Source organism: Jaculus jaculus, chromosome 17 (assembly GCF_020740685.1).
Source record: "Jaculus jaculus isolate mJacJac1 chromosome 17, mJacJac1.mat.Y.cur, whole genome shotgun sequence".
NCBI lineage: Eukaryota > Metazoa > Chordata > Mammalia > Rodentia > Dipodidae > Jaculus > Jaculus jaculus.
This window is the reverse complement of record NC_059118.1, coordinates 63,409,351-63,433,340: the sequence shown is the minus strand read 5'-3', so window position 1 is coordinate 63,433,340 and position 23,990 is coordinate 63,409,351. Positions and strand designations below refer to the sequence as shown.

At 48.3% G+C, this 23,990-nt stretch overlaps 1 non-coding gene across 1 annotated transcript; it reads left to right on the top strand.

The window, feature by feature from the left end:
- Positions 1–16,459: 16,459 nt before the first annotated feature.
- On the top strand, positions 16,460–16,669 carry LOC123455716. Its single transcript, XR_006634091.1, has one exon. It is a non-coding gene; the product is annotated as a small nucleolar RNA U3 (small nucleolar RNA).
- Positions 16,670–23,990: the final 7,321 nt, after the last annotated feature.

The window sequence follows — 23,990 nt, the reverse complement described above, 5'->3', positions numbered from 1 at the left end:
CCTCCTCTGTGTAGACCAGCTGCCAGGATGCTGGCAAGAGCTATGCAGCGTGCAGCCCTTTGGGAGAGAGGAAAGTCATCAACGGTGTTAACCAGCAGTGGACCCTGCAAGCTTTGTGGCTGGCCAGCCAGACCAAATGTACCTACTGGTGCAATGGTGGCATGCCTGTTAGGGGTAATGCCAACTGCTCTCTGAGAGGACTGGAGCCCTGCCCCACAGGAAGGAGTATACACCTAGCACTGAAAACTTAGTCAAAGCCTACGCTGAGGTCACAGGCCCTAGGGGAATAACTACTGGTGACTGGCTAAAGGCGTTATGCCCACCAAACGGCCTGAACACTTAGGTTTATGCTCATGGTAATGCTACTCTCACTCTTGGTTAGCGAAGCTTCTCTTTTCAGAGGGCAGTGACCATTAGGGTAACACAAAGCTCACCATAGTGCTGAGGAGAGCCAGCAGAATGCTCCACACTGAGACACGTCTCTCACGTCCTCCCAGGCTCAGGGGCCCGTGCAGAGGAGGTGGCAGGAGCAGTTACGAGCCAAAGGAAAGAGAAGTGCTTACAGAGCTATCGTCCAGACACAAAGCGGCCTTGACATTCATGACCTCGCGGCGGCTGGTGCTGCCCGCCCAAGATCTGCTTAACAGGAGGAAAAGAGGATGGCATCAAAGTAGAGAGACTGGTTGGCAAGAAGCGAACCAGTGGAGAGGAGTTGGGAAAGGGAAGGGGGGTGGTGAGAGGTGGTTATGATTATGGTAGATTGCCTATATTTATGGAACTTATTAATAAATAGGTTTTTATAAAAGGGTGTCTTAGTTATAGAAGGTATCAGAATATCTGACTTGTAGTTTTGCTTCAAATACCAACCTACTGGGAAAGTCTAAAACAAGTCACTTAACCACAATGCCCCATTCTGTAAGGTAGAAGGTCAGCAAGCAAGATGTGCCACCCCCACCCACACCCCCAGCAAGCCAGCTGAGGCTCAGAAAGGGTAGTGACAGGTCCACCCCCTCATTGGCTATGTGGGATGGAGGAGGAGAGGCCAGTGGAGCCCTCTTTGCCGGCGCTGCCTCGGCCATCCCAGTGTCTCCCTGAGACGCCAAGCTCTGCCTTTTGGAACTAACTGCAGGCTTGACGTCGTCTACCCTTCCCTCAAAACCCCTGACCCACCTAGAGATCAGCAAGTCACCCCATAATCTTTTTAGAAGGCCTGGTGGCTGGGCAGCCTGTAATTTCCTTGACTGGCATGGGCCAGCGCCGCAGTCTGGCTCTGGGCGGGACAATTGCTAGTATTTAGGCGACTGGTGTGGCTGAAGGTCTCCCTGGGCCACAGCCTGAGGAGGGCGGTCTGCAGATCCCACGTCTCCGCCACGCTGGGCAGCTTACAGGTTTGGAAGCAGTCGTAGCAGGCAAAGCTCGGATTCCTCTCCTCCTGCGTCCTGCCAGGATGTTCACTGGGATTCCATGCCTCTGAAATAGAAAGAAAGAAAGAAAGAAAGAAAGAAAGAAAGAAGGAGGGAGGGAGGGAGGGAGGGAGGGAAAGAGAGAGAGAGAGAGAGAGAGAGAGAGAGAGAGAGAGAGAGAGAGAGAGGGAGGGAGGGAGGGAGGGAGGGAGGGAAAGAGAGAGAGAGAGAGAGAGAGAGAGAGAGAGAGAGGGAGGGAGGGAGAGAGAGAGGGAGGGAGGGGGGGAGAGAGAGAGAGAGAGAGAAAGAAAGAAAGAAAGAAAGAAAGAAAGAAAGAAAGAAAGAGGGAAGGAAGGAAGGAAGGAAAGAAAGAAAGAGAGAGAGAGAGAAAGAAAACACTAGAAACCTTAACCAATTCCCTTTTCTTCAACTCTGTCACCTACCTCTCTCTAATAACATAAGAAGCCCTTCTTCCTGCCTGGGAAGACAGGCTGAAGATGGTTAACACAGACTGCTGTGGCGTGAGCCACAGGGAGGGAAACACAAGACATTAATGTTACGTGGAGCATTGCCGGATGATAATAATAAAGTCTTGTTTGCAGGGTCAAATACCACAATATGTACCTATCCCTAAAAAGTGCTTGCAAAATAGGCAATAACTGCTGTAAATAGACTGTCTCCAAATGGCTAATAAGTAACAAGCCCCTTGCCTTTAAAATTAACAACAGAAGAGCAGGTAGGGTGTGTGCTGGCGGGGGGTGGGGAGAGCCGCAGCCCGCATTCATGGCTCGGGCTTGTCCCTGGTACCCTCAGCCCAGCAGGGAGGCTGCGCCACACGAAGCAGCAGCAGACCCAGGTCTCTAAAACACACCCTGCCTGGAAAAAGAGACTCCAGGGAAATTCCAAATGTTAGATCTGCAAAGAACTTGTGTGCTCTGTGCTCCGCCGCTTGCCGCTTCTTACCTTATAGCTCCTCGCCCAAGGGCAGACAAGGTCAATGGGGGAGTGACCACGGGAATCTTCCAGGCTACAGGTATCAAGATTTGGGGAGTTGCATGGGAAAATCTGGCCTTCAGTCCAGGAGTCCTGTGCTCGGGCCTCGGCGCTTGCTGCTGTGTGACTTGGGATGAACTGCTAACCCTCAGAGGATGTCACCATGTTCCTCCACAAACAGAAACGGCAATTCCTGAGGGAACGTGGTAGACATGGTGCTTGGGACAGCGTTTTATAAATGATACTTTGTAGGTGAAATTCTTCAAGGGTGTCATGAGTAAGAAGTGATCCTCTTGACAATGCTAATGAAATCTGAGAAATCCTGTGCCTTTCCAAGTTGATAACCATCTCCATCTTTTTTGTTCCCCTCACCCAGAGACAGGGCCTGGCATTGGCCCAGGCTGACCTGGAATTCATTATGTAGTTTTTAGGCTGGCCTCAAACTCACACCAATCCTCCTAACTCTGCCTCCCAAGTGCTGGGATTAAAGATGTGCGCCACCATACCCAGCCCATCTCTATCTTTTATAAGTATTTTTTTATTTTATTTATTTATAATAAGAGATGGGGGGGGCTCTAGCCACTGCAAACAAACTCCAGATGCATGTGCCTCCTTGTGCATCTGGCTTTACATGGTAGTGGGGAATTGAACCTGGGTTCTTTGGCTTTGCTAGCAAGTGCCTTAACCCCAAGCCATCTCTCCAGCCTGCATCTCTATCTTTTAAAAAATATTTTTTATTTTATTTGAGAGAGAAAAAGAGAGAGAGAGAATGGGCATGCCAAGGCCTCTAGCCACTGCAAACAAACTCCAGATGCATGTGCCACCTTGTGCTTCTGGCTTACATGGGAACTGGGGAATTGAACCCAGGTCCGTAGGTTTTGTAAGCAAGTGCCTTAACCACTAAGCCATCTCTCCAGCTCCCATCTCCACTTATTTTTTCCAGGTAGGGTCTTGCTCTAGATGGGGCTGGGCTGGAATTCACTATGTAGTCTCAGGGTGGTCTTACCCGCTGCAATCCTACTACCTCTGCCTCCCGAGTGCTGGGATCAAAGGTGTGTACCACCACACCTAGCTCTCCATCTTTTTAAAAAATATTTTTACTTATTTATTTAAGAGAGAGAAAGAAAGACAAAGAGGCAGGCAGAGAGAAAGCCTATCACTGCAAACAAACCAAAGGCCAAAGCTACTTTGTGCATTCTGGCTTTATGTGGGTACTGGAGAATCGAACCCTGGGCCATCAGGCTTTGCAAACAAGCTTCTTTAACCACTGAACCATCTGTCCAGCCCCATCTCCGTCTTTCAGCCACAGAATAGTTGCTGCCAGAGTAATAAGAGCTCAATATTTATTTAGTTCTTTCCTAATTGCCAAGTGTCTTTAATGCAGTCATCTGAATCAATTCTCACTAAGGATAATAATGGGGAACCAAAGCTTAAAGAAACCAGATGACGTCCCCAGGGTTACCAAACTGAAGAACGGCAGGGTGAACTTCCAATGCCCCAAGAGACACTTTGTCAACAAAGCCATGTTGCCTTTGAAATTCAGCCTATGTTCAGTCTATGCAGGCTGGTATCCCAAAGTGGTAGTCCATTGTTGACAACTCATCGGGATCAAGACTATTGGTTGGAGCCATCACAGGGAGGGTCTTAAATTGGGGGACAAATGCTCTGACTATAAGTTAGTCTTCCCAGTGAGTGGCGTGGCCCTCATGAGGCCACTGAGGTGGGGAGCGGGCTGGCCTAGCCATCTGAGCGCCCTGCAAATGCAGCAGCGCAGGACGCGGGTCCTGAGCCCTTTCCATTTCCTGGCCCCACGTCTCAACGGGACCCGCACGGGAGGCGGCGATCCTAGCCCTGGAGGAAGGGAAGTGCTCGGGACATGAACTCTCCAGCAGAGCCTGTGAAAAAGAATACAACCACCGCTTCACTGGAAGGTACACACGTGCACACGTGAAACTATCCTGCCGGATGCACACATTTGAGAGTTGTCTCAGAGTATTTTTAAATGCATTTTTGGTTTAGTTTTATTTATTTATTTATTTGAGAGAGAGAAAGAGAGAATGGGCATGGCGGGGCCTCCAGCCACTGCAAGAGAACTCCCGATGCATGCGCCCCCTTGTGCATCTGACTTACGTGGGTACTAGGGAATCAAACCTGGGTCCTTCGGCTTCCCAGGCAAATGCCTTAAACACTAAGCTGTGTCTCCAGCCCAGAGTATTTTTTTTTTACACTAAAATAAAGACACCACAAGGACACAAAGGAAGACTCTCCATGCCTCAGTTTCCTGGTAGTGGAAGTACAGAGTACATTTGGAAATACTTTAAAATATTCACACCCATCGTCCCCGTGACTCCCCTTCCCAACCTTCATCGTCAGAAGGTGTTGGAGCTAGCTCAGTGGATAGGGCATTTGCCTTGCGAGCATGAGGACCTGAGTCTGATATGCAGTTCCCCATAACATGCCAGGTACGGCGGCATGCGCTTGCAGTTCCTGGGCTGGGGAGGCGGAGACAGGCGAGTCCCCACGCTCACTAGCCACCAGTCCAGCCTAGTTGGTGAACTTCAGGCCAATGAGGACTCTATTTCAAAAGGAATTGAATTGGCTAACACCCAAGGCTGTCCTCTGCTCTCCACACATACAGACACGCGCACACACACACACACACACACACACACACACACACACACTCACACACGTGTACACATCCATGCACACACACCATGCATACACAATGAATCATCCGAAACTCAGATACGTGTATAAAGACATTCCTCACTCACAGTTGCGAAGAGTCCGCCACACATGTCAAAGTTCGTCACTAGAAAAATGCATCTCCAGGGACTCTTCCCAGGGACTCTACCCTGGCAATGGCATTATTCTAGACCTGTTGTTCCTTCTGCTTACATGCTCCTGCCGTTTGCAGAGTTGTTTATAATGAGGAACAGCACAAGCGGGAAGAATGCAAAACAGGGTGGACACAGGCAACGGAAGCATCTGCCGCGGGCCACGGCACGGATCTGCCTGAAGACTGCAGTCGGCGACCTGAGCCAGCCACAAAGTGTCAACTGATCATAACTCTACTCGGTAAGGGGCCTGGACTCGACAGACGTACAGAAAGTAGCAAGGCGACTGTCAGAGGCTGGCGGAGCGGGAGATGAGCAGTGATTGCTCAGTGGGCTGAGTTTTAACTGGAGAGAAGGAAAAGTTGTGGAGCCCAGCAGCAACGATGGCTGCTCTACATGTACTCACTCCACGGAACTGTGGACTGGAAAATGGTCACCGAGGGCCGGGGAGCAGCTCAGGGGCACGGCTCGCCCCCACACAAGGCTCTGGGCTCAATGCACACGCGCACACACCCTCGAGAAGGTGACTGTATGTTTTATATACTTTACCAAGGTAAGACATAATTATGGAAGGTGATATGCACAGGTATGTGTTTTATTCTGACAGAATGAAGCAGTGATGTTAAAAGTGACTATGCTGATTTCAACTAGACACTCTCCCAGCTCTAGCCCTCCCTGCTGGATGTACCGTGAACCTGCCAGTTTCTGTGCAGCAGCGTGAGGGGCTAGCCTCGGCTCAGAGTCATGGACAGGCTCTTTTGGGGGCTGGGTGTGGTGTTGGGTGTGTGCTGTGTATGTGCGTGCTGAGATGTACCTACCCTGTGCACACAGGTGCAGTGGTCGGAGGAGGACACCCAAGGGCCCTCTTCCATGGCTCTTCATCTTATTTCTTTGTGACAAGGCCTTTCACTGAACCTGAAGTCCATGCCATATACATACATACATATACGCATACATATACACACATGTACACATACACACATGCACACATGCATGCATACATCGTGCATATGTGCATACATTCATACATACATATGTTGTTTTTTCAAGGTAGGGTCTCACTGGTCCAGGCTGACCTGGAACTCAGTCTGTACTTCCAGGCTGGCCTTGAACTCAGCGTGATCCTCCTGCCTCTGCCTCCAGACCACTGGGATTAAAGGCAAGTGCCACTAGGCCCAGCCCCATTTTTATATTTTGTTTTACTTTGTTTTGTGGAGGGTTTTTCTGGCTAGATTGTCTAACCCGTGAGCCCCGGTGATCTTCCAAACCCTGTCTCCCTCAGCACTGGAGTTACAGGCTTGCACAACCGTACCCAGCTTTTTATGTGGATGCTGGGGATGAACTCAGGTCCTCCGGTACCCATGGAGCCAACTCCCCAGCCCAAAATCCTAATTTAGGTAGAAAGAGTGAAGCCTAATTGTTCCTTTTTGTAAAAGATTTTTTAAATTTAATTTATTTGCAAGCAGAGAGAGGAGACAGACAGAAACAGAATGGGCATGCCAGGGCCTCTAGCCACTGCAAATGAACTCTAGATGCATGGGTCCCCTTGTGCATCTGGCTTATGTGGGTCCTGGGGAATTGAATCTGGGTCCTTTGGCTTCACAGGCATGTACCTTAACCACTACGCCATCTCTCCAGCCCTAACTGTTCCTTTTTAATAAGCAGATTTATGTTTCATTCTAAGTATTTTTAATATCTATATATATTTAGTTAGTTAGTTAGTTAGTTAAGAGAGAAAGAGACAGATAGGGGACAGGGAGAATGGGCACACCCAGGCCTCCGACCACTGCAAACGAACTCCAGACGCCTGCACAACCTTATGCATCTGGCTTAGGTGGGTACTAGGAAATCAACCCTGGGTCCTCAGGCTTCACAGGCAAACTTCTTAACTGCTAAGCCATCTCTCCAGTCCCATTTTAGGTATTTTTAAGAGAAATTCCTATTTTAAGTTCAGTGCTTTGGAGATATAAGATATCTTTGCTTGTACTATCTTTTTGTAGTTATATGAGAAAGAAATAGTGAGTAACATTGCATTACCTGTGAGTTTCCTGTGTTATTGCACTGTTCCATTTAAATGAGTGGTATTACTTGACCAAATATATCACACATCTTTCTGTCCCATGATGTACCCAAAACAAGATGTGATAAACTTTATCACCATTTGCATGCATGTGCATTTCTAAATCAACTCAGGTTAGATAAGCTGATGTTTAAAATTCAACTGAAACTAACTGAGTAAAAACCCAACTGTTGATGCTGGGCGTGGTGGAGCACGCTTTTAATCCCAGTGCTCGGGAGGCAGAGATAGGGGGATTGCTGTGAGTTCAACACCACCCTGAGACTACATAGTGAGTTCCAGGTTGGCCTGGGCTACAGTGAGACCCTACCTCAAAAAAGAAAAACCTGCTGCCTCGGGTGCTGTGTGTGTTTGTGTGTGTAAGCACGAGTGTGTGTAGGTACATATGCACACATGTGGGCATGCTTACAAAGGACAATCTTGGGTATTGTCAGGAGCACCACTTACCTCTCTTTGAGACGAATTCTCTCTTTGGCCTGGAGTTCACCTGCTGGGCTGGCCTAGCAAGCCAGGGAAGGACAGTGGTCCTCCCAGCTCTGCTTCCGCAGGGCTGGAGGCGCAGGCGTACACAGCCATGCCTAGCATTCTCCATGGGTGCTGGACATCCAACTCAGTGACCAGGCTTGTAAAACAAGTGCTTTGCCACTGAGCTATCTCCCCAGCGCAACAATATGAATGTACCTTCACAGGCACGAATCAGTAAGACAGAATAATTCGAAGTGTGTGGTACATTTGTGTTCATGTAATATCCAGTCACCAATACTGAACGACCACCTTAAATGCAATGCAAACGTCTTCATTGTGGAAGTTTACATTTTCCATAACATGAATTTCCCATCTAAGTCATTTTCACGTCCAGTTAGCTTCCTTAAGTGCATTCACATTGCTGTGCATCAGTTGTCACCATCCATCTCCAGAACTTTCCATTCCCCCACACTCAAATTCTGAACCCACTAAGCAATGACACCTCATTCCTTCTTCCCCCATCCCTGTAACCACCACTTTACTGCCTGGATTTGCTTATTTTTGGCGGTCATATAAGTAGAATCATACGGTATTTGTCTTCTTGTGACTTGCCTATTCCATTTAGCATGGGCCTTCAGGGTTTTTTGTTTGTTTGGTTGGTTTGGTTTGGTTTTCAAGGTAGGGTCTCACTCTAGGCCAGGCTGCCCTAGAATTCACTCTGTAGTCTTAGGGTGGCCTCAAACTCACAGCAATCCTCCCACCTCTGCCTCCAGAGTGCTGGGATTAAAGGCATGCAGCTGATTGATTGTTTGTAAATATTTAGTTTTATTTATTGATTAGAGAGCATATGAGAGAGAAAATGGGCATGCCAGGGCCTCTGTCACTGCAAACAAATTCCAGATGCATGCACCACCATGTGCATCTGGCTTAAATGGGTTCTGGGGAATTGAACCTGGGTCCTTAGGCTTCGTAGGCATGTGCCTTAACTACTAAGCCATCTCTCCATCCATGTTCCAGGATGTGTCCAATTTCCTTCCTTTTAGATTCACGAATGTTTCCTTGTGTGCTTGTGTCTCCCACTTTCTCTGGCCACTCATCCGCTGACGGACGCATGGGTTGCTTCTGTTTTTGGACTTCTGTGAAGAACGCTCCACAAGCCTGGGTCATGAGTGAAAAACTCTTAGAACTGGGGAACTTTGTGTGGCTGGGAAAATAAAATAGGTGTCTCTATGTCACTGTTGCCAGGAAATCACTTATTTCATAGAATCTGAAAATGCTTGGCCGGGAAACAATTACAATCATCATCTCTATTTATTTATAGACAAGGAAATAGACATGAAGGAACTTAACTGGGGTGATTCTAAAACGTTCTTGCCCTTGCCTGGGAAGGAAGGGCTGTTGGAAAGGAGCTCCTCACCCAGAAAAATTACCTTCCCGACTTCTCATGCTGCATAGCTTAGGTTCCCTACACTGGAGGTCAACTGCCTTGGTGAGGCCACTGGAAATGCTACCAGGAATCTCCTAGTAAAGAAAAGTAGCTCTTAGGGAAAGTCATCATTGACCCGGAGCTCCTTGTCTTGAATGACTGGTTTCCCACAACAAAGTAAGCTTTGAGTGAGGTGCTGAGAAAACAGAGCCGCACCAGGAGTTCAACGGAGGCAGGAGGCTTGTCAGGGAGAATCATAAGCCCAGATACTTCCCAGGACACAAGGTCCAGACATCAGCGGCCATTAGAAATGGTTCACCCTGGACACAAGGTCCAGACGTCAGTGATCAGTGGAAACAGTTCATCCAGGACTCAAGGAGCAGATATCAGTGACCATCAGAAATGGTTCAGATTCTCAAGATTCAGATGCTAAAAAGTACGAGTAGAAATGGTTCAAGACTTTGGCAGTTTGAATCAGATGTCCCCCATAAGCCCATGTGTTCTGAATGCTTGGTCCCCAGCTGATGGCAATTTAGGAGGAGGAGCCTTGAGGGAGGAGGTGTGTTGCTGGGGGAGGGCTTAGGGCCAATAGAGCCAGCTCCCCCTGGCCAGAGCTCAGATCACTCTCCTGCCAAGGTGTTCCTTTCACCTGCCATGGCAGAGGTGCCATCCAGTCTCTGCTCTGCCAGCATGGAGCTTCCCCTCAAGACTCTGAGCCAAAATAAACAACTTTCCTCCCATCAGCTGCTTTTGTTCAGGTGCTTTGTCGGAGCAACAGCAATGAGAAGGTGACTGTAACAACACCTAAACAAGGTACAGTCATGCACACTTGTAGTCCTAACATGCAGGAGGGCGCAGGATATCTCAAGTTGTAGGCCACCCTGGATTGTATAGTGTGACCAAGGAAAAGGAAGAATGGAAGGAGGGAGAAAAGGAGGAAGGAAGACAATTCCAGCAATGGTACAATTCTCTCCTGTGAGCTGCTTACTGGAAACTGTGCTCACGCCAAAGCATAGGGCTTCTGCCAGGCATGGTAGCACAGGTCTTTAATCCCAGCACTTGGGAAGCAGAGGCAGATGGACTTCTGTGAGTTCAAGGCCACCCTGAAACTACATGGTGAATTCCAGGACAGCCAAGGCTAGAGCAAGACCCTTAGCGGTTAAAGTGCTTGACTGCAAAGCCAAACAATCCAGGTTCGATTCCCCCCAAATCCATGTAAACCGGACACTGGAGGTCCTGACCTGCCCATTCTCTTTGTCTCTCTCTGTCTCAGGTAAAGAAATGAAAGTTTTTAAAAATTTTTAAAGATATATATATATATGTGTGTGTGTGTGTATGTGTAGATACAAACACACACACACACACACACACACACACATATCTTCCAAGGTGACTTGGGCCTGTGACTCAATGTTGGGTGTTAATTTTGTAGGTTTTTCTTAGCCATGTAGTACATAGCTTTTTTTTTAATGAGCAAGAATGGAAAATGCCCAAAAGTCAACATCAGTAAGAATGCTGAGGTTGTTGTTTCAATGAGTTTCAACCTCTCCCACACCAAGTGGGTAACATGGTGGTGCTGAAGTTGTTTCGTCAATAAAATGCAGAGTTCTGGCTCCAGAAGGAGTCCACTGAACCAGCTCATTAGCACAGGCACCTGAACGTTCGTCCAGTCAGAAACTGCTTCCTATAAACACTGCCACCATATAAGCTCCACAATAACAAGGTTGGTCTATTTGGGGGGGGGGGTCGTAGCCCAGGCTGACCTGGAAATCCCATTGATCCTCCTACTTCAGCCTCCCAAATGCTGGGACTAACAGTTGAGCCACCCCGCCCAGCTTGGGAGCGTTATTTCTGCCTCCGGTTTCAACAGGGTGAATGTTTCCACCTACGCTGCAGAAGAACAACAGAGCTTAAAAAGAGAATTATGGTAGTCCAAGGAGGGCATGCGCCTGCAAGTATAATCACAGATGGCGGGGAGAACATTTCGCAATTCCAACAGCCAAGGCAAGTGAGACCAGAGGTCTTCCTATTTGCTAGAATAATAATCTGACACAGGGCTGAGGTCGAGCTCAGAGGTAGAGAACTTCTGGAGAGGGATGGGGGAAAGGAAGATGGTATGAGAGCAACGACTGGGCAATTAGACATGAAATCTACACTCATGTCTACAGAGACGCCAAGAGGATGTGGAAATTGAATAACTAAAGCCAAACATCAGAGTAATTTAGGAAGTTTATTTACATTAACTCTTTGGCTTTTGGAATTAGGTACCATGTGCCCTAGTGAGAATCAAGAAGACAGACAGGCATTTCATATCTCCAGACTCCAGTCTCAAGATCCAGCCAGCCGAGGAGGGAAACCACTTAGCAGGAAAATGCACCAGGACGGAACACGGAGAAATGTGTGTCTTATCATTACTCCTTAAGCAACACAGTGCAGCAACGATTTCCACACCTCTTTCATTGTTTCGGGTGGTATAAGTTATGTATATAAGATACAGCATATGTGGTTAGATGGGCATAGGTTATGTACCAATACTGTGCCATGTTATAGGTACGGGGCTTGAGCGTCCCAGGTCGGATGTCTGTGAGGTCCTGAGACAAATCCCCCAGGAATAATATGTATAGTGTCTGATAACTGAAATCTACAACAAATTAAGTTCATGTAAAATTAACCTCAGCAGTAAACACGGCAAACCACTCATCCAGTCCCCACTGTGACGATGCCCAGTTTACTTTGCAGGGATGTTAATTGAGTCAATACCTGTTTTGTTCCCCACATGCTGCAGTAGGACAACCTCGCATTACCTCTGAGCATGTTGCCCACACAGCCTCAGGAAGCACTCAGGATCACTGTGGAGTAACAGAGCCCACGGTATGATCCCATGGTACAAATCCTCCCACTGGACAATAGTCCCACGACTGGGCTGGTGTGGTCACATACCAGACTGTGCTCTCCAACCCTATGAGTTCCTTTTTTTCTGTTTAAAAATATATAGGGGCTGGAGGGATGGCTTAGTGGTTAAGGTGTTTGCCTGCAAAGCCAAAGGGCACAGGTTCGATTCCCTAGGACCCACATAAGCCAGATGCACACGGTGATGCATGCATCTGGAGTTTGTTTGCAGTGGCTGGAGGCCCTGGTGTGGCCATTCTCTCTCTCTCTCTCTCTCTCTCTCTCCTCTTTCTCTCTGTCAAATAAATAAAAATAAAATATTTTTAAAATACCAAAATATATCTATATATACATACATATATATGTGTATATATATATGTATATATATGTGTGTGTGTGTGTGTGTGTGTGTGTGTGTGTATATATATATATATATATAAACCAGGCATAGTGGCACACATCTTTAATCCTAGCACTCGGGAGGCAGAGATAGGAGGATTGCTGTGAGTTTGAGACCACCCTGAGAAAATAGAGTGAATTCCAGGTCAGCCTGGGCTACAGTGAGACCCTACCTCACTGGAAATGGCTCAGCAGCTAAAGGTACTTGCTTGCAAAGCCTTCAGGCCCCAGGTTAGATTTCCCAGTACCCACATATAACTAGATTCACAAAGTGGCACATGCATCTGGAGTTTGTTTACAGAGGCAGGAGGCCCTGGCATGCCATTTTCTCTCTCTATCTCGAATAAATATATAGCTGGTTGTGATGGCATATGCCTTTAATCCCAGCACTTGGAAGACATAGGTAGGAAGATAGCCGTGAGTTCAATGCCAGCCTAGAGTACATAGTAAATTATAGGTGAGCCTGGACAAAAATGAGACCTTATCTCAAAAAACCTTTAATCCCAGCACTCAGGAGGTTGAGGTCAGAGGAGAAGGGTTACTGTGACTTTGAGGCCAGCCTGGGACTACAGAGTGAGTTCCAGGTAGGCCTGGACTAGAGTGAGATCATGCCTTGAAAAAAAAGGTGTTTGTTTGTTTTTTTTAATTTTATATGTGTGTATGTATATGTGTTAGACATGGTGGTACACACCTTTAATCCCAGCACTCAGAAGGATAAAATCAGAGATGGAGTGTTGCTATAAGTTCAAGGATAGTCTGGAACTACAGAGTGAGTTCCAGTTCAGCCTAGGCTTGACTGAGAATCCTTGTCACAAAGCCAAAACTTTTACACACATGCACACAGACAGACACACACACACACACACACACACACACACACACAGAGCACATTATATTAGTGTATTCTTGTTATAAACAAGATTGAGGGGTCTGGGTAGGTGTCAGGCTGGGACAGGAAGATGGTTTGGGCCCAGCAGTTCTGGAGAACAAGGTATGGCCCTGACAGAGGAGGACTAGACAATGACGATTGTTGAGGACACACAGGGGCCCTTAGTAGATTGGATTGTGGTCGTCCAGCACCTAGTCTTGAATGTTTACATCGCTATCTCCAACATCTGGTCCCTGAAAGGCTATTTGAGTTGGATTTTTCAGCTTCATGATGGTACAAATATCTGCAGACAACCATCCCAGAGCTCTTCAGTAAGGTATCAGAGCCAGACAGCATGGTCATGCAAGATGCTCGGCCTTAGATGGTCTTGTTCAACTCAAGTGTAAGTGTTAGAGTACATTTGAGATGGGTAAGGATGCCAGGCGAGATGGCACACACCTTTAATCCCAGCACTTGGGAGGCAGAGGTAGGAGGATCACCATGAGTTCAAGGCCACCCTGAGACTGTAATAGTGAATTCCAGATCAGTCTGGGCTGGAACAAGACCTTACCTCATAAAAACCAAAAGGAAAAAGAAATTTAGGTAAAGATGAACTCAGCTAGATAATAGTTTGGGTATGCACAATACTATTTGATTTATAATTTTTTTAAAAAGTTATTGACACTTCCATAATTATAGACAATAAACCATGATAATTCCACCTCCCCCACTTTCTCCTTCTCAACTCAACTCTCCATCATATCCCCTCCCCTTCTCAATTAGTCTCTCTGTTATTTTGATATTATCAGCTTTTCCTCCTATTATGAGGGTCTTGTATAGATAGTGTCAGGCACTGTGAGGTCATGGATATCCAGACCATTTTGTGTCTGGAGGAACACATTGTAAGCAGTCCTACCATTCCTTTGGCTCTTACATTCTTTCCACCACCTCTCCCACAATGGACTTGAGCCTTGGAAGGTGTGATAGAGATGTTTCAGTGCTGAACACTTCTCCATCACATCTTCTCAGCACCATGGTGCCTTCTAAGTCATCCCAGAGGTCGCTGCTATCTGAAGAGAAGCTTCTCTAACCAAAAGTAAGAGTAGCATTAATGTATGGGTGTGAACATTAAGAGAAGTGCTTACCAGGCAGTTTGGTGAGCATAATATATACATTTAGCCACCCATAGGGCTCATGACTTGTCCCATGCTGAATTTTCAGTATCAGGCATGTATTCCCCACCTATGGTGTGAGCTTCCAGTCCAATTAGAGAGTAGTTGGTTTCCTCCATAACGGACATACCACTATTTCACCCATTGGCTCATTTGGCCTAGCTGACCAAACTTAAGACTTGCACTGTCCACTTGGAGTGTCGTTTATCTCCACTGATGACCTCTTTCTCCCATAGAGCTGCATGCAGTGTAACTTTTTGCAGCTTGCTGTCAGCTGGTCTACATTGGAGGAGGTTTTCAGCTTAGTTCCAGCAAGATTTCTCTGTGACCTTGCAGCCCAAGTATGTGGAGTCTTCAGCAGTAGGGTCTTACAATCTCTTCCCACTGGGAAACCAAAAGCCTAGGCTTATAATGTTTGGGGGGGGTGGGCATTAGGGACCTCCCTGGCCAACAACTCACTGGAAGGTATCCCATCCCTGGCATGGATGTTTCTAGTAATCTAGGGTTTCTGGTTTTGCCATTGTCCAAAAAAGTAGATTTCATATGGCTTATTTATTCCCTCTTAGATTTTGACTAACCCTCCCTGTAGCCTTTCTTTACTCAGTCTCTTCCCCTGACCTCACTTAAGCCATTCCACCCCCACTAAGCTGTTCGTCTGCTTACAAATACACAACACCATCCCCTTAAGTCCTCCCCTCTCCTTCCTCCCTTATTGTCCCTTTTCTAGTTTATTGGCCTCTGCAACCAGGTTTTATTCCAACTCACATACAAGCCTAAACATTTGTAGCTAGGATCACATATGAGAGAGAACATGTGGTGCGATTTTTTTTTTTGTTTTTTCAAGGTAGGGTCTCCTTCTAGCCCAAGCTGACCTGGAATTCACTATGTAGTCTCAGGGTGGCCTCAAATTCATGGCGATCCTCCTACGTCTGCCTCCCGAGTGTGGGACTAAGGGAGTGTACCACCACGCCCAGCAAGACTTATTATCCTCCAGTAAGCTGAGACACATCTGAGTGCTGCTTCATAGCCATGTGCCTTGTTGAATAACTACCATCTTCTGTGGGTCCCCCAAACATTTTAGCAGAGGGTGAGGGGCTTTGGCCTCTCCGTTGCCCCTTCAGAATCTCTCCCTCCAACCTGTTCTTTCCATGTAGCCCTTCTCATTTCGGTCCTAGCCACACTGAACCTTGTGTCCTGTGACACTTGGGCAGGTGGGATCCCTTCCAGACAGGACAGGAAGGGCCGTGTCCACAGGACCAGAAGGTGGAGGCCGTAGAGCTTGGGCAGGGTCAAGAGGAGAGGGGGTGCAGACCTGGGGCAGTGGAGGGGGGTTCCGACCGACAAATCAGAGCTCCAGGCTCCTGGGAGTGGAGGAGAGGGCCACAGAGGAACTAAGCAGTAGGGCAGATGTGAGAGAGCACCCACCGTGCCTGGCCGAGCTGACTCTGGAGGGGAGTCAGGGAGAAGGTGGCACCACTACACAAGTGGAGAGATCTGCCCAGAGGCAGGCTGGGCAGCACACGTGGGCACCACAGAGGTGGGTTTTCCTTCCCGACCCCCTTCGTCTTCTATCCCCCCACGGAAGAAGGGGCCATCTGGGTACGTAGCTTTACTCCCTAAGAATGCTTTCTCCCTCTCCTTGACTCCCTCCTGGAAGTGTGTCCGCTGAGGACAGCCCATCTGCGTGGTCACCCCTTCACCACTGTGCAGGAAAATCCCAAAGGGATTCCAACTCTAGGAAAATAGCCAGCTCCATCTTTCTGACCCCAGAGGGCGGCAGGGATGTCACGGTGACAACGGCCATTCCAGCAAGGTCTTGGACACTGAAAATCGGGAGTGAGGAGGAATAAAGGTCCTTGGCCAGGAGGCGAGGCTCCAGGCCTCTGGGATCCTTCATTCCTTCTCACTGTGCAGGAAAGCAATGGAAAAGACTGTACTTTCAGGGATCCTGCCTACAGGTCCTTCCTAGAGAAGGTTCTCTGGCTGCGCAGAGAACGGGAAACCACGCGGAGGAGTCGCAGCGTTCCCTCCTGGGCGTGACGCTGGCCCTGGCTGTTTGCGCCACTGCCCAGAGCCGGGGATGACTGTTCTCCTCTTCCCCGGGAGAGCTAGAGGGCGAGAATGCAGTCTGAGTGGCAAAAAAAAAAAAAAAAAAAAAAAAGTTTTTAAATAAAAGTAAAGAAATACAAGTTTTCCAACAGCGAGCAAGGAAACAAGAAAGAAAAAAGCAGTGCCTGCAATTTGGAAATGCACTTGAGGTGTGGCACATCCCAGGTGACATCACGCACGTAACTTAGCAGACACTCTCCCAAGCTCTGGAGTGCCCCGCACGCTTACAAAGGGCACCGTAGGAGGGTCTTCTTATTTTAGTTTTGTTTGTTTGTTTGTGTTTTCAAGGTGGGGGTCTCACCGTAGCCCAGGCTGACGTGGAATTCACTGCGTAGTCTCAGGGTGGCCTCAATCCTCCTACCTCTGCCTCCCGGCTGGGATTAAAGGCATGCGCCACCACGCCCCACCTAAGGGTCTTCTCTTTTTATTTATTTATTTATTTATTTATTTATTTATTTATTTATTTATTTGAGAGTGACAGACACAGAAAGACAGATAGACAAAGAGAGAGAGAATGGGCATGCCAGGGCTTCCAGCCTCTGCAAACGAACTCCAGACGCATGCGCCCCCTTGTGCATCTGGCTAACGTGGGACCTGGGGAACCGAGCCTCGAACCGGGGTCCTTAGGCTTCACAGGCAAGCGCTTAACCGCTAAGCCATCTATCCAGCCCGGGTCTTCTCTTTTAAGAGGTCTGTGGCTCTGGGCAGAGGTGGGCCTGTGTACAGCTAGCTCTACACAGATGTCTCTTGGTGTCCAACAGGAAAATGGTTCCAGAACCAAAATCCAAGGGGCTTATGTCCCCTGCATAAAATGGCCTGGGATTGCCTGGAAGCCACACCACCCTCCCATGTGGTTTAAGCCACCTCTAGATCACTTCTACGTGATGTGGCGGAAGTGCCACGTAAATAGTTGTGCTGTGCTGCTAGGCGATAGTGACAAAACAGTCTGGGTCGTTTTCAATCAAGACAGACATGGTAGGACATGCATCTACGTAGGACACAGTCGCACAGCGCACGACCCAGCACAGAGGGCAACTGTGTGTGACAGGCGTTTATTCACACTGTGGGAAGCAGTCAGGATTCTCACCCACAAGGTTCCATTCTGCCACACACTGCCTCTGCCACTGTGTGTGTGTGTGTGTGTGTGTGTGTGAAGTATGGTGTGTGTGGTGGTTTGATCCAGGTGTCCCCCATAAACTCAGGTGTTGGGAATGCTAGGTTCCCAGCTGATGGAGATTTGCGAATTAACGCCTCCTGGAGGCAGTGTATTGTTGAGGGCAGGCTTATGGGTATTTTAGCCAGGGTCCCCTTGCCAGTGCTTGGCACACTCTCCTGTTGCTGTTGTCCACCTGATGTTTGCCAGGGGGTGATGTCCACCCTCTGCTTATGCCATCGTTTTCCCTGCCATCATTGAGCTTCCCCTCGAGCCTGTAAACCAAAATAACCCTTTTTTCCCACAAGCTGTTCTTGGTCAGGTGATTTCTGTTCTGCCAGGGATGTGAACCCGACTGCAACAGTGTGGCGTGATGCTTGTGTGCTTGTGATGTGGCTGGTGTGCCGTGCGGGCACGTGGGCTGGTGCTCCGTGCACGCGGCTGCTGGGGCCCGAGGACAGCGTCGGGCAGCCTCCCATCGCTCACTGCCAGTGTCTCCTTGACACGCTCCCACCACTTCTGGAGCTTGTCACTTTTCAGGACCCCCAGTGGGGCTCCCGTCTCCTCTCCCCACATGGCTGCAGTTACAGACGGGGGTGGCCGTGGGTGCTGGGGGAATCAGACTCAGTCACTCCCGTGCTTGCCTCGGATGTTTACTTACTTCCTAAGCCACCTCCCCACCCCCAGCCCCTTGCTTTTGTCCCAGCGAGATGTACACGTGAACTGCACCCAGAGGCCCCAGCTGTAGCCCTGATTGTGAACAAGGGCATGTGACCTAGAATGCAACTTTAGGAGTTGAGGGTAAGATTTGACGGGGGTGAGAGAACAGGTTAGGAGGCCAGAAATGAGGACGGTAGGATAAGGGAACAACCAGAAAGGCGAAAGGACATTGACCTAATGAAACTTCCTGTTTAATTTCTTATTCCCATGGGCTCTATCGAAGTGTATTTCCCACCAGCCATAAGATCACATCTTGTCCACTCACCATTAGCTAACCAATCATATCACCTCTATCTCAGCACCTAGCTGTTCAGAGGAAATGGAGCTCATGCCTGAGGACAGTATCAAAGCAAGCAGAAAGCTAAAGTTTAGCTCTATGAATTCTTGTGTGTGTGTATGTGTGTGTGAGTGTGTGCGCACATACACTCACACGCACATGTGCATTTTGAGACCAAAGAACAACTTCAGGCATTGTTCCTCAGGAGCAACATTCACCTTTTCCAAAATACACAGTGGGCCTGAGAGATGGCTTTGCGGTTACGGTGCTTACCTGTGAAGCCTAAGGACCCGGACTCGATTCCCCGGGACCATGTAAGCTAGGTGCACAAATGTCACCTGCATCTGGAGTGCATCTGCAGAGGCTAGAGCCCCCGGTACATCCATTCTCTTTCTCTCTCTCTCTCTTTCAAATAAATAAATAAAATATTTTAAAGTATATAGTATTTATTTACTGCAAGTAGAAAGGGATAGAGAAGAGAGGCAGAGAGAATGGGCATGATAGGACCTCTAGCCACTGCAAAGGATCTCCAGACACATGCACCACCTTGTGCATTTGACTTTACTGGGGAATTGAACCTGGATGTCATTTAGATGTTGTAGACAAGCACCTTAACCACTGAACCATCTCTCCAGCCTTGTTTTGTTTTGTTTTGTTTTTCATGGTAGGGTCTCACTCTGCCCCAGGCTGACCTGGATTTCACTAGGTAGTCTCAGGGTGGCCTCGAATTCATGGCGATCCTCCTACCTCTGCAATTAAAGGCATGCACCACCACTCCTGGCTTTTTTTTTTTTTAATTTATTTTTGTGTGTGTGAAAGAGAGAGAAAGAGGCAGAGAAAGAGAGAATGGGCATTCCAGGGCCTTTGGCCACTGTAAAGGAACTCCAGACACATGTGCTACCTTGTACATCTGGCTTACATGGGTCCTGGGGATGCAAACCTGGGTTCTTTGCCTTCACAGGCAATTGTCTTAGCTGCTAAGCCATCTTTCCAGGCCTTGGTTTTTGTTTGTTGTTGTTGTTTGTTTTGTTTGTTTGTGTTGTGAGGTAGGTTCTCACTCTGTAGCCCCAGGCTGGTTTCAAACTCATGACCTCCTACCTCTGCCTCCCAAGTGCTGGGATTAAAGGCATGTGCCACCACACCTGGCCCTATGTTAATTCTTTTTTTTTAATATGTATTTTATTTTTTTATTTATTTACAAGCAGAGAAATAGAACAGAGACGGAGGGAGTGGGCATACCAGGGCCTCCAGCTGCTGCAAATCAACTCCAGATACATTTGCCATTTTGTGCATCTGGCTTTACGTGGGTACTGGGGAATCAAACTCAAGTTGTTAGGCTTTGTAGGCAAGCACCTTAACTGCTGAGCCATCTCTCATCACCACCACCACCCCCCATTAATTCTTAAACAGTATTTGGCATTTTTAAATCCAAGAGTTTGATTTTTCAAGTTTTCACGACTTCACCCAAATCAAGTGGAATAAAAACTGCTTTTGTCTAGAATAGTCCTGCAGACAGCAACTGGGTTAAGCAATTGTGTTGTTGCATTTCACACCGTACAATTCACTGAAAGCCAGTAATAAAAACCAGCCAAGCCAGTTTCTGGATCTTACCCCCTCCCTCCCTCTCTTTCTCCCTCCCTGCCTCGCAGAGGGCTATCCTCCAGAAAGTCTGCACCTGCGGGCCATCCTCACCGGGACCCTCCCATGACCTGGCTCTCCCAGGATGGTTGCAGGAATGTGGGCTAAACAAGCGCAGAAATGAGGCAGCCAGCGGAACAGGCAGGAGCCTTCACTTCGGAAGCATCGTGCCTCCTGCTTCCTCTGGGGGGAGAGCAAGAAAGCTGCAGGTTTTCCTGGAGTTCCAGCTGACAGCCGCCCTCTTCCTCATCACCCAGTACCAGTGGGCATTGTTTGCAGATCTGCACTAGGCAAGAAGCTCTAATACACTCTGGGAGATCCGAGACAAGTTGTCTGAGGCCTCCAGCCTCATGGGGTAGAGGAGCAGCCATTCATGAAGATGGGGGTTGGAAAAAGGGATCAGTGACTAAAGGCCTGCTGGCCTCAGTTTGACTCCCCACTCCTCACCTAAAGCCAGACCCATAAAGAAGTATGTGTCTAGGGCTGGAGAGATGGCTTAGTGGTTAAGTGCTTGCCTGTGAAGCCTAAGGACCCCGGTTCGAGGCTCGGTTCCCCAGGTCCCACGTTAGCCAGATGCACAAGGGGGCGCACGCGTCTGGAGTTCGTTTGCAGAGGCTGGAAGCCCTGGCGCGCCCATTCTCTCTCTCTCCCTCTATCTGTCTTTCTCTCTGTGTCTGTCGCTCTCAAATAAATAAATAAAAAATTAAAAAAAAAAAAGAAGTATGTGTCTAGAGTTCATTCCAGTGGCAAGAGGCCCTACCTAGGATGCCCCTATATTCCCACCCTCCCTCTCCTTCTCTCTCTCTCTCTCTCTCTCAGACATACAAATATGATTGGTTTGGTTTGGTTTTTAGAGGTAAGATCTCACTTAAGCCCAGGCTGTCCTGGAACTTACTCTTACAGAGTCTTTTAGAGGCAGATTCAAAATGGGCACGCCAGTGCCTCCAGCCACTACAAACAAACTCCAGATGCATGGGCCCCCTTGTGCATCCGGCTAATGTGGGTCCTGGGGAATCAAACCTGAGTCCTTTGGCTTTGCAGGCAAACGTCTTAACCACTAAGCCATTCCTCCAGCCCCACTATCCCTGTCTTATACGGTCACCTTAACTGCTGCAGCTGCCCCACAAGCATGTCTCTGCCTCTAGTATTTATTTATTCTGTATTCTTTCCTCAATTCCCACCGTCCTCTCTAAACTGGCCTCACAAGGCTGAGTCAAAAAAAAAAAAAAAAAAAAACACTAGGCAGGCTGGAGAGATGGCTCTGTGGCTAAGATATTTGCCTACAAAATGTAAACAAAAAAAAAAATCAAAAACCAAAACACTTGGCTGTAGAGATGGCTTAGCGGTTCAGGCACTTGCCTGTGAAGCCTAAGGACCCAGGTTGGATTCTCCAAGTCCCATGTAAGCGAGATGCACAAGGTGGCACATGCGTCTGAAGTTTGCAGCAGCTAGAGGCCCTGGTGCACCCATTCTCTCTCTCTCTCTCTCTCTCTCTCCTTCTCCTTCCTCTCTCTGTCTCTAATAAATGAAAATTTTTTAAATATATTTTTTAAAAAAATGAGAACATCTAATGACCCAGTTTCAATTCTCCGGTACCCACATAAAGCCAATGCACAAAGTGGTGCATGCATCTGGAGTTTGTTTGCAGCGGGTAGAGGCCCTGGTGCACCCGCGTGCTCTCTCTCTCTCTCTCATTTATCTATCTCTATTTATAAATAAATTAAAATATGTTTAAAAAGAAAGGAAAAGAAGGAAAAACCCCTAGGTGTGAATTTTCTCAAGCTCCCAACCCAGCAAGTCTCTTCCCTCCCTTCCGTATGGGCGGCACCTCCGTTCTCTGGAGAGGAGCCTCGACCTGTCTCTAGACTCTGTGCGCTTTCCATCTCCTCCACTGCGGGTTCTCCTCCTCTCGGCTATGCATCTCCCTCTCCACACACCAGCAGGTCCTAATTCCCATGGGTGAGATTCAGGCTCCATGTCAGAAGCAAAGAAATCCCCGCCAGGACTGGAAACTGTGTCCCAGCTACCATCGCCAACCTCCAGACCTTCATCGTACACGTAAAGTAGAACCGGGAATCCCAGGTCGGCTGAGAAAGCCAGCAACCGAATGACAAACAATTTGATGTGCTGGGGAAATCAGACCCTGGGGAAATAAGAACTACAGGAAAGAGGAGAGCTTTAAATTAAGTTTAATTAGTGTCCCGAGAGAGATGTGCAAGGATCTAAATCCATGAATGACTGGCTGCTCAGAAAAAGAAACCATTGGAGTTCTTGAAAAGTGAAGGCCGAATTGCTGAATGAACACTCCAGCTGATGGAACAAACCGCTGAACCAGTTAAATCAAGGATGAGCCTGCTTGCCTAAAATAAAGTTCAAGAGATCAAGAGCTTTAAATGCGACTTAGAAAGTAAAGACACGACATGATCCACTAGTTACAACAGCTACCCTTACAGGAACTCCAGGGCAGGATACGAGAGATCAAGAGAGAAATAAAGACATCATCGAAGAACCCTTCCAAGAGCTGAAGAAATATTTGCCTCTCCGTTAAAAGAGATTAGTAAATAACGTGCAAAAATAATGAAAAAGCTGTGGCAGTGATCTTAACATCTTCCTTGGTGTTTATTTATTTTTCTCCCTTTGAAGACAGGGTCTCACTGGGTCGCCCTGGCTGGCCTCAGAGTTTTCCTACTCCTGCCTCGGACTCCCTAGTGCTGACATTACAGGCCTGCACCATTACACCCAGTAAGCATCTTTCAAATAACGCTATTTGCTTTGTGCAAATCAAGTGGACGCCTTCTCTGTTCCCCAGGTCATCCTCTCTGGAAATTACCATCACATATCATTCCCTCTCTCTCTCTCTATCTCATGCACACACACACAAGCACACACACACAAGCACGCACACACACTATGCCTCCTTCTCTGTCACATCTCCTTTGCATCCTGTGGATGTCCTGGTCTAGGAAGGCCGACAGGCCCCGGCAGCAAGCTGGCCCTCTTCCAGCTTGAGGCCAGACTGGGCTCCGGAGGAGGCAAGCCCCCTGCAGTGGCCACAGATGACAGGAAATGGAGTCAACATCACAGAGGCCCTGTGAAAGGAAGGGGTGTCTTCGGAGGCAGGAAGAGCCACAAGGGGCCCCAAGGGCGGCCTCATTATGAGAACGCAGAGCAGGGTCCCTCGGAGCAGATGGGTGCCCAGCTGGGCCACAGGCCACAGCCCAAAGCACACTCCTCTCGACTTACAATGCCCGCACCCCCAAAAGGGAGGCCTTGAAGAAGGGGTCCGGGTGCCAAGTCCAGCCAGGAGCTTTGTGTTCCCAAGAGAATATGGGGGAGAAGGCACCCAAGCTGGCTGGAGGGCACGCCAAGGTCGTTGCCACTGGTGGAGTTAAACCGCAAGGCTTTGGGAAGGGCTGGAGCAAGACGTGGGTTCAGCAAGCAGCTCAGAGCGAAGCAGGAAGAGCCAGGAAAGCGCTAGAGTTCAGAAGCAGCAACTATACCCAGCTACCTCTGGCGGGCCTTCCCTGCACCCCACTGTCGCCCCCCTGCCCCACACGGAGC